Here is a 12,942-nt window from a genome sequence, read left to right on the forward strand (position 1 = left end):
ATAGATATTTAAAATTGTTAGATCTTCTTGTTGGAGAGACCCTTTAAGTATGATATAGTGTCCTTCCTCATCTCTTTTATTATAGTCTTTGACATAAAATCTAATTTATCTGATAGAAGGATTGCCACCCCAGCTTTCTTCTGATTTTCATTAGCATGGTAAATTGTTTTCCACGCCCTCACTTTAAATCTGGAGGTTTCTTTGGGTCTAAAATGAGTTTCTTGTAGGCAGCATATTTTTGGGTTTTGTTTTTTTTATCCATTCTGATACCCTGTGTCTTTTGATTGGGGCATTTAATCCATTTACATTCGGGGGAACTATTGAGAGATATGAATTTAGAGCCCTTGTATTGCCTGTAATATGACTGTTACTGTATGTTGTCTCTGTTCCTTTCTGATTTACAACTTTTAGGCTCTCTCTTTGCTTAGAGGACTGCTATCAATATTTCTTGTAGAGCTGGTTTGTTGTTTGCAAAACATTTCTGTTTTTGTTTGTCCTGGAAGGTTTTTACCTCTCCTTCTATTTTCAATGATAGTCTAGCTGGATATAGTATTCTTGGCTGCATATTTTTCTCATTTATTGCTCTGAATATATCTTGCCAGTCCTTGCTGGTCTGCCAGGTCTCTTTGGATAAGTCTGCTGTAAATCTAATATTTTTACCACTGTATGTTACAGACTTCTTATCCCAGGATACTGTCAGGATTTTCTCTTTGTCACTAAGACTTGTAAATTTTACTATTAGAAGACGGGGTGTGGACCTATTCTTATTGACTTTGAGGGGGGTTCTCTACACCTCCTGGATTTTGATGCGTGCTCCCTTTGCCATATTAGGGAAATTCTCTCCAATAATTCTCCCAATATACCTTCTTCTCCGCTCTCTCTTTCTTCTCCTTCTGGAATCCCAATTATTCTAATGTTGTTTTGTCTTTTGGTATCACTTATCTCTGGAATTCTCCCCAAGTGGTCCTGTAGTTGTTTGTTTCTCTTTTGCTCAGCTTCTTTATTCTCTGTCATTTGGTTTTCTATATCACTAATTCTTTCTTCTGTCTCATTTATCCTAGCAGTAAGAGCCTCCATCTTTGATTGCATCTCTTTAATAGCTTTTTTGATTTCAACATGGTTAAACTGTAGTTCTTTTATTTATGCAGAAAGGGCTTTTATATCTCCAGATAGGGTTTCTTTAATATCTTCCATGACTTTTTGGAGCATGGCTAGAACCTTGAGAATCGTCATTCTGAACTCTAGATCTGGCATATTACCAATGTCCGTATTGATTAGGTCCCTAGCCTTCGGTACTGCCTCTTGTTCTTTTTTTTTTTTTTTTTTTTTTGGGGGGGGTGAGTTTTTCCACCTTGTCATTTTGTCCAGATAAGAATATATGAAGGAGCAAATAAAATACTAAAAGGGTGGCAAAGACCCCAGGAAAGTGTGTTTGAGCCAAATCAGAAGAGACCCTAAATCATGGTGGGAGAGAAAGGGGGTAAAGGAAGTTCAGGGAAAAAAATTAAGAAAGAAAACAAATAATGAATTAATATAAAAAAGAAAAATATATATACATATTAGACTGGTGACTAGAACAGGGTCACTCACTTAATTTTGGGTGTATTTTTGTCTCTTAGAAGAAATTACCTCCCCAAATTTTAAAGAATGGAAAACATATATAAAAGTAAACACAATGAAGGGACGGAATATGAATATTAAGATGAAAAGAATTTTTTTTTAATTTCTAAAAAAAGAGTTGATATGTAAGTTGGTTGGGAGAATAAAGAAAAAGAAAGTGGAGAAGATTTGCTCAGGCTGGAGAGTAGAACAAGCCCGGTGGTAGATTTAGGGTATAGTTCCATCTATTAGAAGAAGTTGTACCCCAAATTTTTTAGAAGAAAAAACCCTATGTGTATACAAAAACTGAAGTTAGATACAATGAAGGATAACATATGACAAAAATAATGAAGGTTCGAAAATGATTTTTTAATGAAAAGTATTGTTAAGATAAACTAGTTAAAAAAAGTTAAAAGCAGAAAGGGTAAAAGATTAAAAAATAAAGTTAAAAAAATTAACTTTGCAAGACTAAAGTATCATGAGGAGAAAGCCATGAATTCCATGGTTTGCTTTCTCCTCCTCTGGTATTCCGCTGTTCTCCTTGGTAAGTGGACTTGGTCTTGGCTGGATTTCTTGTTGATCGTCTCAGGGAGGGGCCTGTTGTAGTGATTCGCAGGTCTCTTTGCCCCAGGCGGAATTGCACCACCCTTTCCGGAGGCCAGGCTAAGCAATCCACTGGGGTTCACTTTCAGGAGCTTGCGTTCCCTGAACACTTTCTGTAGAGTTCCAGAGGTCAGTAATGAAAGTGGCGGCCTCCCAATCTCTGGCCTGGAGGAGCCGAGAGCTCAGGGACCCACACTTCAGTGCGCCCTCAGAGAAAAGTGCTCATCATTTCCCTCTCCCTGGCCTCCGGCTGCGCTCAGACCTCACCCAGGCTGTGACCAAGCGTTTCTCTCTGGCATACAGCTCCTCCTGGAGTCTCTGAAACCCTTAGATTGCTGAGCTCTTCTGGGGGGATTTCCCCAGATCCTGTGCCATGGATTACGGTTCAAGGTAATGCTGAGTTGAGAGGTCACTCCTCGGCTCTCTTTTTGTTGTCGGTATCCCCACTCTAATACCTGTGAGTTCGATGACACTCAGACACCGCCGGTCCTTCTGTGACCCTGCAGAACTGGGGCCACGCCGTCCCCGCATGGGCTTCAGCCCGGTTTAGCCTCTGGAGTGACGTCCCTCAGTAAACATCACTTTTAAAAGTCCAGGTTTTGTGCTCCATTGCTTGTCAGGAGCCGGACCCTCCCCCCAGGGTCTATCTTCCCGTCGCTTTGGATTCACCTCTCCGTGGCTCCTACCTTTCAGAAAGTAGTCGATTTTCTGTTTCTCAAATTGATGCTCTTTTTCTCTTCGATCTCCTGTTGGATTTGTAGGTGTTTGGAATGGTTTGATAAGCTATCTAGCTCATCTCCTGCTACCTGATGTCAACTCAGCCTGCTACTTCTCCACCATCTTGACTCCTCCCTCCCTTTGGATTGTTAATCTTTGTACATTTTGAGGACTTAATTAAATAATATACACTAAAATTCAGAGGATGTATCCAGAGCGAATTAACTGACACGGAAAGATAAGGCACAAAACAATTACATTACTAAACATATCCAGATCCCCAGTGTTGGCCTGACTGTGGAAACTAGCTCCATACCAGAGTCCTTGAGGTGGTGTTTGGAGGAAAACAGTTAATCCTAGGATGAGTCCTTCCCATAAGCCCGGTAGTGGCATCTGATGGTGCTGGTCTTTGCAAACCTGGGAACCATCGCGAGGATAGAAGTTAAAGGAGAATAGAGCTTCATGACAAAAGACATTTGTCATGTGATAACTGAGGGAAAGATTGAAAACGGGTAAGGAAGTTATGTCGGTTTTGATCCTGTAGGCAAAGAAAAATGATGAAGGAAAGGCTGTAAGAATAGCTTTGATCCTACAGTCCAATTATAGTCAGGTGAAAGTGTTTCCTGTGTCAGGATCAATTGTATGAGGGGACAGATAAGAGGAGGATGGCCACATTGGCAGATGATTGAAAATCACACCCAGTGTTGGGTTTTGTCTGATGAAAACAATTGTCCCCCCTCACAGACAAGAAGTGGAAGAAATGCGAGAAGAGCTGCAGGAGTCTTATCTCACCTTCAACCACAAGGTAACCGGAGTTGTGTCCAACACACTGAACCCTTGCGCCCCCTGCAGGTGATGGTAGTGGTCCTTAGAGCCCTGAACACGGGTTTCTGGTGTGTTGGCTTTTTCAGATCGCAGTTCAAGAGAGGAATGCTCTGGCTAACTGGGTAAGTGTTTTCCATTTCCTCATATTCGTTTGTGGCACAGTTGGGCACAACTGAAGGTGGGTGTGTTTATCTGCCACAGATGAAGGCTCAGTATTGGGAAACAAGGATGATGCAGCAGAGCAGGGAGAACGCCTACCTGTGAGAGTTTGACGTGCGTTTTTATGGGTGTTTGGAGAGGTGACGGCTATGCTGTTTACTGCCTAGGAGAGGACGTGGTGTTGTAATTCTTAGAGATGTCCACTCTTTTTCTGTGTTCAAGATTGCGCATGATGAAAGGGGAGATGCTGCCTGTGGGATCCATGAGGCATGAACTGAAGCCCGGAAGGCCTGAGTTGCAGAAGCCTGTGTGGCAAGGTAGGGAGCACGATGTGAAATGCAGCAGCAGCCTGATTTCGGCTGTGAAACCACACGATGTCCTTTCTGTTCCTGTGGGTGATCGCTGTGTGTCCTGCAGAGAATCACAAGCCTGCAGCTTGTCTGAAGGGGTGACAGGAGGGTGCATTCCTTATATGCCCCCAGGCAGCAGGACACTTGCCCCCGTGACTGGTGGAGATCACGCCGCTCCACACTTCCCCCTGTACCCCCTTTGGAAGAGCTGAACCTGAGAAGGTGGGAGGCGAGCACCCTTCCCACCTTGACTCAGTATTCAAACCTTGGCAAAAAAAAAAATGACTATTTGTGAATAAGGGCATTTATTTACTCATTATGGAGGCTCCTATATTTTTGTTTTATTTGTCAGCCATAGGACCATATTGAGCAATGAAATATATCTTTCTCCTCTCGTGTTATCGGTGCAATGCCATAGCTTTATTGTTCAATCTGCCTATGATTCCTTGTTCGTGACTATACAAATGTCAAAGTCTGTTACTTCCCTGAAATGTTTATTTGTTGGCCAGTCACGCATTCTAGGTCCCTACTGCAGGATAGACAAATGAACCATCCACCTGTGGCTTGAGAAGGGAACATGGGCTGTTCGTGTTAAGGGTTCGTGGATGTCACCCATGCAAGGCTATTCTTACTTAGGTGTTTAATCTATGAAGAGAAAGTTATTTTGTCTGATGTGTGTTGAGCACCCCAATTTTAGTGTTGATTTCCAGCCAGTTGTACCCCGACCAATCCACACATGATGGATTACTTACAGAAACACTGGAGCCAGGGCCCTGGAGTGTCTCACGCAAGAGGTGACTGGTGTCTCTCTTTGCAAAGGAGTCACTTGAGACCCGGGTGAAACCCTCTGATAAGGGATCCAATAGTGGGAAAGAGTGAAAGATGGGAGAGGAAGGCAGGGAAGGCATGCAAACCACAATAAACCTCTGACCTTTGTCTGATCTAGCATCTAGACTGGTTCCCAGGATGAACAGCAGCACTAGCCCTCAAAGGGACCCAGAGATGCATATGGTAAGTGCTTGGGCATTTTTAGTCGTGTCCGTTTCTGAAATGGATTGCAGTGTGGACAGGTCCCTGTCCTGGCCTTGTGGCCTTGGTGTGTGTCCTGCGATCATCCCTTTCAGAGTGCATGCTGTTCACCGAGGAGCCTCCGGGCTGCTCCGTTAGAGATCTTCAATTGCGTGCTTCCTCCCAAAGCTGTAGATGCTTTGAGACATGTGATGGAAGGATGCTCACCTCATGCTCTGTGTGTGTGTGTGTGTGTGTGTGTGTGTGCGTGTGCACGTGCGTGTATGTGTGTGTGTACATAACTCGAGGAGGATGACATCTCACTCCACAGTGAAGTCAGCTAGCCCAGCTGACTCCTTGCGGTTTGCTTTCCTGTGGGAGAAGGAGCATTTTTAGTATTCGGGGCAGGAGACTAACCTGGAAATGGGTCTGCAGAGGTCCTCAGATGGAGAATGGGAAAAGCCAGGACTGCGTCACATGTGCCCCACATGCTTTGGGCAGCTTGAGTGTTTGTGGAGAAGGTGAGCTGTGACCTCCTGTGTGTCCCATCTGAGTGAATGAAGATGAGAGCTGGAATCCCTCCAGTTGGCCCCTGGGTGAGATGATGGTGAACTCTGGCAGGTGCCAGGTGTGTTATAGAAAATACCCCCTGGAGAAGCAGCCCTGAATAGGGAATCCCAGTGACTCTCTGCAAGGCCCACACCTCACATGTGTTTTACTTGTGCTCCCGTTAGCGGGTTTTGATGGGGTCTGATGGCTGTGCCAGCTCATAGCATCCCTCCCGACCCATCCTGGGAGGATTGCCTGTGCTCTAGACACACTGGTTTGCATTTGGGGATATCGAATCAGCCCATCAGTGGTTCTCAGCACCAAGGACTAGGCATTTGCTCTGTGCCTGAGCTAAGGACTGTCCAAATGTCAGGGACATGGATCCACAGTGCTGGTCTCCCTCACTCGAAGGGGTCCTGTTTCTCTGCGAAAGCACTCTTCCAGGTCCTCTGCAGGACTCCAGACACTCCTATCTCCTCAGCAGTGTCTGTGGCCCTGGACAGACCTTGTGGAGCGTAGAAGATCCCATTGTCAGGGAGGGAAGCAGAGCTGGTCAGGTGGGATGCTGGTGGGCCTCCAGTTGACCCAAAAGTGCCTGCACTTCCACGTGTGGACACCAGGCTTCTCAGGGCCTCTCATTGTGTTTGTTGTCAAAGTATAGAAGGAGATGCTGTGCTTGCCATGATGGGGGAGGTGTGGTCCCAGCGGTCAATACTGACCTGTCCTGAAAGGAGTTTTTCCTTAGTTGATTATCCTTGGTGGCACACTCTTGTCTCTGTTGAGGTGTACAGACCTATATTAACATGTGGTGACAGTAGTTTTCCCCATGGCATCTCTTCACCCCAGGTTCTAGGTGAGACACAGGGGGCGGGCAGCCATTCTGGCACAGATGCTACTGTCTTGGAACATGATGGTGGGGAAGATGTGTGTGTGGATGTGTACCCCCGCCTGCCCACCGTGCACACCGGGGAAGTAATTGGGAGAGAAGGACCCCTCCCTCCACAGTGAAGTCCTCTGGCCAGCCCGACTCCATTTTGGTTATGTTCAGGTGCACTGGTGTTGTCTCATGCTCGGGATAGATGGGTCTGGTAATCCTCACAAATGGAAACTGGGGAAAATTCTCTCTGCATTTTATACTGTCTCCTTTGCAGTCTGCAGTGTTCTCAGGGCATGTTTCACGAGTAATCCCCATTTTACTTCTGCTGGAAAATGTGCCGTGCAGAACCAGCCCACTTAAGACCCTTTCTACAAGTATTTTGAAGTGTCAATGCTCTCAGGTGCACTCTTGTAATCGCACACTGGCTCACACGTTCTGAAGGGGGATATCAGTGATTACATGCATGACCACTGCCTCCCAGCCCTTCAGCTGGGTTTCCAGGAGCAGCTCATTTGGTCCTAAGTTAGTGTGAGAGCTGATTTCTTTTCTCATCACACGTGTGGAGTTTTCCACTGGGAAGCATATACCCTTTTGTGAATTCTCTTATATGGCCTTCCCATCTTCATTTCCCATTGTACAAAATTACTCTGGAACTCAGTAGGTTGAAATTTCCAAATGACTGTGTTTTAAGACAAACACAGGGGGCGCCTGTGTGGCTCTGTGGGTTAAAGCCTCTGCCTTAGGCTCAGGTCATGATCCTAGGTCCTGGGATCAAGCCCCACATCAGACTCTTTGCTCAGCGGAGAGCCTGCTTCCCTTCCTCTCTCTCGCTCTGCCTCTCTGCCTGCTTGTGATCTCTGTCTGTCAAATAAATAAAATCTTAAAAAAAAGACAAATACAGCTGTTGAGTGTAAATAAAGGTTTTTGGTATCATGTCCCTCCGAAGACACTTTTCCAGTGCCCCTGTCAGACCACAATGCCCTAATTCCTCAATTGTCTTTGTAGCCATGGACAGAAGCTACAGAAGTTGAGGACCCCTTTGTCAGGAGCGAGGCAGCGTGGGGAGAGTCGGGGACTTACAGGCCAATGATTCCCCTCAAGTGGCTCGGAAACTTTGTGGAGAAAGGACATTCAGTTTCATCACATTCTCTCTATTCTGACCAAACCAAAATATTCTCTGGTGGCTGAGGAGGATAGAGGAAGTGTTGTCCAGGATGTTGATGCCTTACTAGTTTGCAGTGATCTTTTTTCATCTTTAAGACACGACTTCTTGCTGGAGAACGTGGGCAGACATGGGCAGTGATGTTTGGTGACAGGCTATTCCTGTAACAGCCATTGCCCTCTCCCCCCTCATTGTACTGGCCCCAGCTGGGAGGGGCATGTAAGTTTTCTAGCACGATGCAGCTCTCCTGGAAGGTGGCATTGGAGAAGGAGCCAGATGCTGAGAGCTCTTTGTTTGGGTTTCTTTTCTTGGTGTTGCAACTTTTGTCTGTTTTGCTAAAATATTTTCTTGTCTGTTCTGCAGGTCGGTAGAGGTGTGAGAGAGTTCCCTCATTGCCCAGGGCTCCTCCGTATGCCCTACCACATGGGGTGGAATGTACCAGACTTCCCTCCTCCTCATCCACCTCCACAGTGGTGGACATGGGGGCCTCGGCCACACCTCATTCCTCCACCACATGGTGAGATGATCTGAATTGATGTGGGTTATAGAGCTTATTCGTAGTTGAACCACTTCTGTTGGTGGAGAGGATGGAGAGGTGGTACCACAAGACTTTGCAATGCAGCAATAAGCCCAAGTGAGGACATGGTAACATTCCTCCACTTTTTCTGACGTCCATCTCTGGTTCACTATACAGAATTGGGCAACAGGTGTCTACCATGGAGAAGAAAAGTGACATTTCACAGAGGACAGACAGAGAAGCATTCCCAATCAGAAGCCTGTGGAGCGCAAGGCCACAATAGCAGCACTGTGCCCGAGAAGGTCCCAGAGAAGAACCAAGTAAATGCTGGGGTGTTTTCAGTTGTACCCATTTCTGGAGTTCTTTTCCTCTCTGGGCAGCACAGTGTCCTGACATGTGTGTGTTGGGTATATCCTGGGGTCCATGTGTGGTGTCGTTTCACATTCAAAGTGGCAAGTCTTCATGTAGAGCTTACAGGCATCTCTGTTTCCAGATCATCACCTTCTGGTTGTGTCAGTGGAGCAAAGGCAGAGTTTGTGTTCAGGGCTTGACATTGAAGGGGAAACCAGGCTGGGGACGCTGTATGATTCTGAAGTTCTTCAGGACACACGTGCATGTGCCTGGCTATTTGCACACACTGAGCAGTGGGCAGGTGCCATTGATGGGAAGGAAGTGTCTCCATTGCACAATGGCAGACTTCTTTCTCTTACCGTCGTGCACATCCAGTATCTGCATAAGTTGTTCTGGGAGGGATGAAACACCTCTCACTGCATCTGAAGCATGTTGGGTTTAGGCGTCATTTCCTTAGTTGTATAAATGCCTGACACATGGCTGTGGTTCCTGCATTGTTCATTAGCACAGGAGTCTGTTCTTGTCCTCTGCAGTTTAAAAAGTTGTGGGTAATGCTCTTGTCTGGTCTGGGAGGTGAGAATGAAAGAAAAAGTGGCAGATGCCGGAGGCAGGTGTAGAGGGTTCATTGGAATGTTGCTCAGTCACTTCCAGGTGGAGAAGCTTCTGTCTTTTGCATGGTGTGGGTCAGATACAGATGCTGGAGTGTCCTCCACAAGGACTAGTGGTGCTGCCCACAGGCCTCTCGTGGCATGGCAGAGTGAAGGCTGCTAAAGACATGGTAACTTTCTTCTGGTTGTTCTGTATTTCGAATTGATGGACCTTGTCTTCCAGTCATACTGAGAGGGTTGTAGGTTCCTTGTGGTGGCAGAGAGCTTCCCTTCTCCGAAAGCTGTGCACATCAGGTGTCACACGCACATGGTATGGAGACGATGTTCTGTGCTCTGGGAGGGATGAGGCCTTAATGTGAGTAATTGAGGGTGTGTGGCTGAGAGAAGGGAGGGACACACTGATGACAGGACATAGACCGTGTGTTCTGTATAAGGGAAGAACTAGAGATGTATCCAGAAAGAAGGGAGGGAGCCCCGAGTCACACAGAAACAGGAGGATGTGGATGCCGAGAAGGCTGGAGGTATTCAAGGGAGAGGCTGGGCTTCTCTCAGGGAGAGTGAGGCTGTTCCTGGCTGCCAGCAGCCTGAGAGTGAGTGTGAGGACACCGTGGGGTCTACACCGACTGCTGCATGTGTTCACTCACACAGTGTGGATCACGCCGTTATTTGCCTCAGAATGTCGTTTTTGCCATGAAGCCATTCACTCATAGTCTGTGAAGAGCATTGTTGCCCTGAATTTCTGAAAATTCCGAACCATGTGAAAGAGTGTCGTGGAGATTTGGGAAACTTACCTTGGTCTTTGGGGATTCTTGTCTGGCTGACTTTAAGTCCCGCAGTGAGAAAGCATGAAGACAAGACGGAGAACCAGTGAAGGGTGGCCACCCTGGCCTCAGCCCGAGTCAGAATGTTAGTGGGAGAGTCACGGTTGGCCAGGAGCCGCCCTAGCTGGAGCCCTGTCACCAGGCCTCTGCATCTGCATCACCACCATGCCTGCAGCTTTGCACTTCCCTGGGACTTCAGTCCCAGTGTCCAGATTTGCCTGTGTTCCTGAATTCTCAGCCCAAATACCAGCTCTCAGTGTGGCCTTCTCAGGGCCTCAGCTTTTATTTTAATCTGTCATAGAGAGAACATATTGGATTCTGAGGTCACTAGAGCAATAGGAGCATAAAGAACCTGCAGGGGCTCCTGGGAGACTCAGTCGGTTGAGCAGCAGAATCTTGATTCCTGCTCAGGTCATGAGCTCGAGCTTTTGAGATTGAGCCCCAAGTCGGGCTCGGTGCGGAGTGTGGAGCCTATCTGGGATTCTCTCTCTCCCTCACCTTCTCCCCCATCCCTCTTTGCTCACAAGTTTGTGCTTTCTCTGTCTTTTTCTCAAAAAGAAAAAAAAATAATACTAATTGGCAAAGAATCTGGGCTCTGACCATTCACTGTTCTCACTGTTTAAATGAAAATAGCTCCATGCCAATGAGAATCAAAAAATGTTTATTTAAGTCCACAAATACACTAAGAGTGTAATACTTCAGCCCCGGTAGTGGCAATTCTCATTTCAAAGACAAGGCAAAGAGCCCCCTTTTTTCTATTAAATGTCAGGTCCTAGCCACAATGAAGTAAAATATAACTAAGAGAACAGGTACAATCAGATATTTCTATGTGAGATGTGAAGACAATTATTGTCTATTACATACAGACTCACAGATGTGGCCACAAGTGTTCATCCAAGGCCTCAGATACACTATGGGAGGCAGAAAGCAGTTAGGAAAACACAAGTTCCCATTGTACTTACCCAAATCCTCTTGCCTTACAGGGTAATCATTTTGTAATCTGAAGACTTCCTTGACCTCCAACAACCAGGCTCCAGTGAGTTTCTACTCAAGATATGAATGTTTCTGCCTGGCGGTCTGAATGCTTTCCCTGCCCATCCTGTCCCCTGTGCTTTGTCTCTCCTGGTATATCCCCAATAAACTGTTCATGGTTCTGTCTCTGTGTCAGCATCTCCCTTCAGGGGGACCTACAGTCCCTGTCCTTCGAGGGCTCAGGGTGAAGCCTTCAGACACAGATAACACCCTGGCAGCAGTGGGGGGATGGAGGATAGAACTAGATTACCCTTTGTGGTACTTCTACTGCAAGGGACCCCAGGAACCTTTCTGGGGAGGGGGCCCAGACTGAATTTAGATCTGCTGGTGTTTGTATTAACTCTGGTGACAGATCCTCTTGAGCACATGGCACCTGCTAGTTTAGGGGGTTAGTGATCAGCAGGACAGGTGGCTGTCCCCAGGCAGTGGTCTACTGTGACAGTGATCAGAGCATGAAGTGTCTTGTGGGGCCCTGAGAACCTGGTGAGGAGGCCCTGCATTAATCCAGGTTTTGTGCAGGGTTTTCACCTCAGCAGCTTCCCCCCAGCCACAGGGTACCTTGAGTGGAGCTGATGGTGGCAGTGTTTGTGGTAAGACCCATGATGCTCCACAGTCCTCCCACAGTTTCCCTGTTGAGGGATGGGCAGGGCAGAGGTCCCTGACAGGAGACCCATCCCTTCCTCAGCAGCAAGAGGATTTGAGTGTGTATGCTTCTGTCCTTTTAGGCCCTTTTTGCCAATCCCTTCTGATCCTGCAAAGCCCTCCTTCTTCCCAGGTCATGGGATCCAGCTCCATTCTCACTGCCCCAGGATAGAGAGCCAGAGCTGTATTTCCAGCCGGTTCACCCGATGCCCTGGGGAGACCCTTGGGCCTTTGCAGCAACTTCATGCCTCCTGAGGTGTGATGGAGAAGCTGCCTTGTTGGCTGAGTGCAGAGTAGGTAGCTCTGGGAGCTTCCCCAGAACATGCTGGTAGGTGAGAAAGTACAGGCGATGACATATTGGGGCTCTTCCCAGGGTTTGGTCCTCATTGTCCCTGAGGGCATTTGAAGACCCTATTTTACTCAGGGGTCTCTGGATTGAGAGGTCATGGGACACTGAAACAGAAATACTGTGGTTGGTTTTTTACCAATGCCGACTTGTTTCTGTGGAGAAATCATGACTCTACTTCAGAGAAACTGGAGCTACATTGGGTTGGGCCAGGAATGCAAGAATCGCTGACCTTCAGGACCTTCTAGAAGGAGGAGCTGGGATCCTGCTCTCTGAGTTCTGCTAGACCCAGTACCCCATGTAAAAGCACAGACTGTCCTGCACTGATGCTTTTGTTACTTTTCAGTGTTTATTTTTTTTCCAACAATGTTACAGTAGTTGGAAAACAAGTGCAAACTTGACAGGTACCTAATTGCATAAACCTTTCATTTTTTTAAGGTTAAATTTACAAGGAAAACAGGAATTTATTTATCCTTTCTCGTGTTCATTGGAAGGAAACTCATCAATAATATCTTCAAAGCTTGCCTTTTACCTCATCTCCTTTTCTCTGTTTTCTTTTTTAATGATTTTATGCAAGTACAGTGGTGAGGAGGGGGAGGCAGAGGCAGAGGGGAAAGTTGACTCAACACTGAGTGGGGACTCCAACGTGGGACTCGATCCCAGGATTCTGACATCAAGACCTGATCCACCCAGGTGCCCCTGCTTATCTCTTTATTTTCAACTGGGATTTGCCATGTTCACTAATTTTCTCATGAGCTGGTAACAATCTTCAGCAG

At 46.7% G+C, this 12,942-nt stretch overlaps 3 long non-coding RNA genes across 3 annotated transcripts; all 3 read left to right on the forward strand.

Annotated features, from left to right (window-relative positions):
* Window positions 1–3,706: 3,706 nt before the first annotated feature.
* LOC122890079 lies at window positions 3,707–4,002 on the forward strand. Its single transcript, XR_006381051.1, has 3 exons — window positions 3,707–3,724; window positions 3,831–3,866; window positions 3,946–4,002. It is a non-coding gene; the product is annotated as an uncharacterized LOC122890079 (long non-coding RNA).
* Window positions 4,003–4,183: 181 nt separating this feature from the next.
* Window positions 4,184–8,335, forward strand: LOC122890073. Its single transcript, XR_006381046.1, has 3 exons — window positions 4,184–4,220; window positions 5,200–5,264; window positions 8,213–8,335. It is a non-coding gene; the product is annotated as an uncharacterized LOC122890073 (long non-coding RNA).
* Window positions 8,336–8,643: 308 nt separating this feature from the next.
* LOC122890081 lies at window positions 8,644–11,300 on the forward strand. The gene is made up of 2 exons (XR_006381053.1): window positions 8,644–8,686; window positions 11,130–11,300. It is a non-coding gene; the product is annotated as an uncharacterized LOC122890081 (long non-coding RNA).
* Window positions 11,301–12,942: the final 1,642 nt, after the last annotated feature.

This window comes from Neovison vison, chromosome 11 (assembly GCF_020171115.1).
Source record: "Neovison vison isolate M4711 chromosome 11, ASM_NN_V1, whole genome shotgun sequence".
Taxonomy (NCBI): domain Eukaryota; kingdom Metazoa; phylum Chordata; class Mammalia; order Carnivora; family Mustelidae; genus Neogale; species Neogale vison.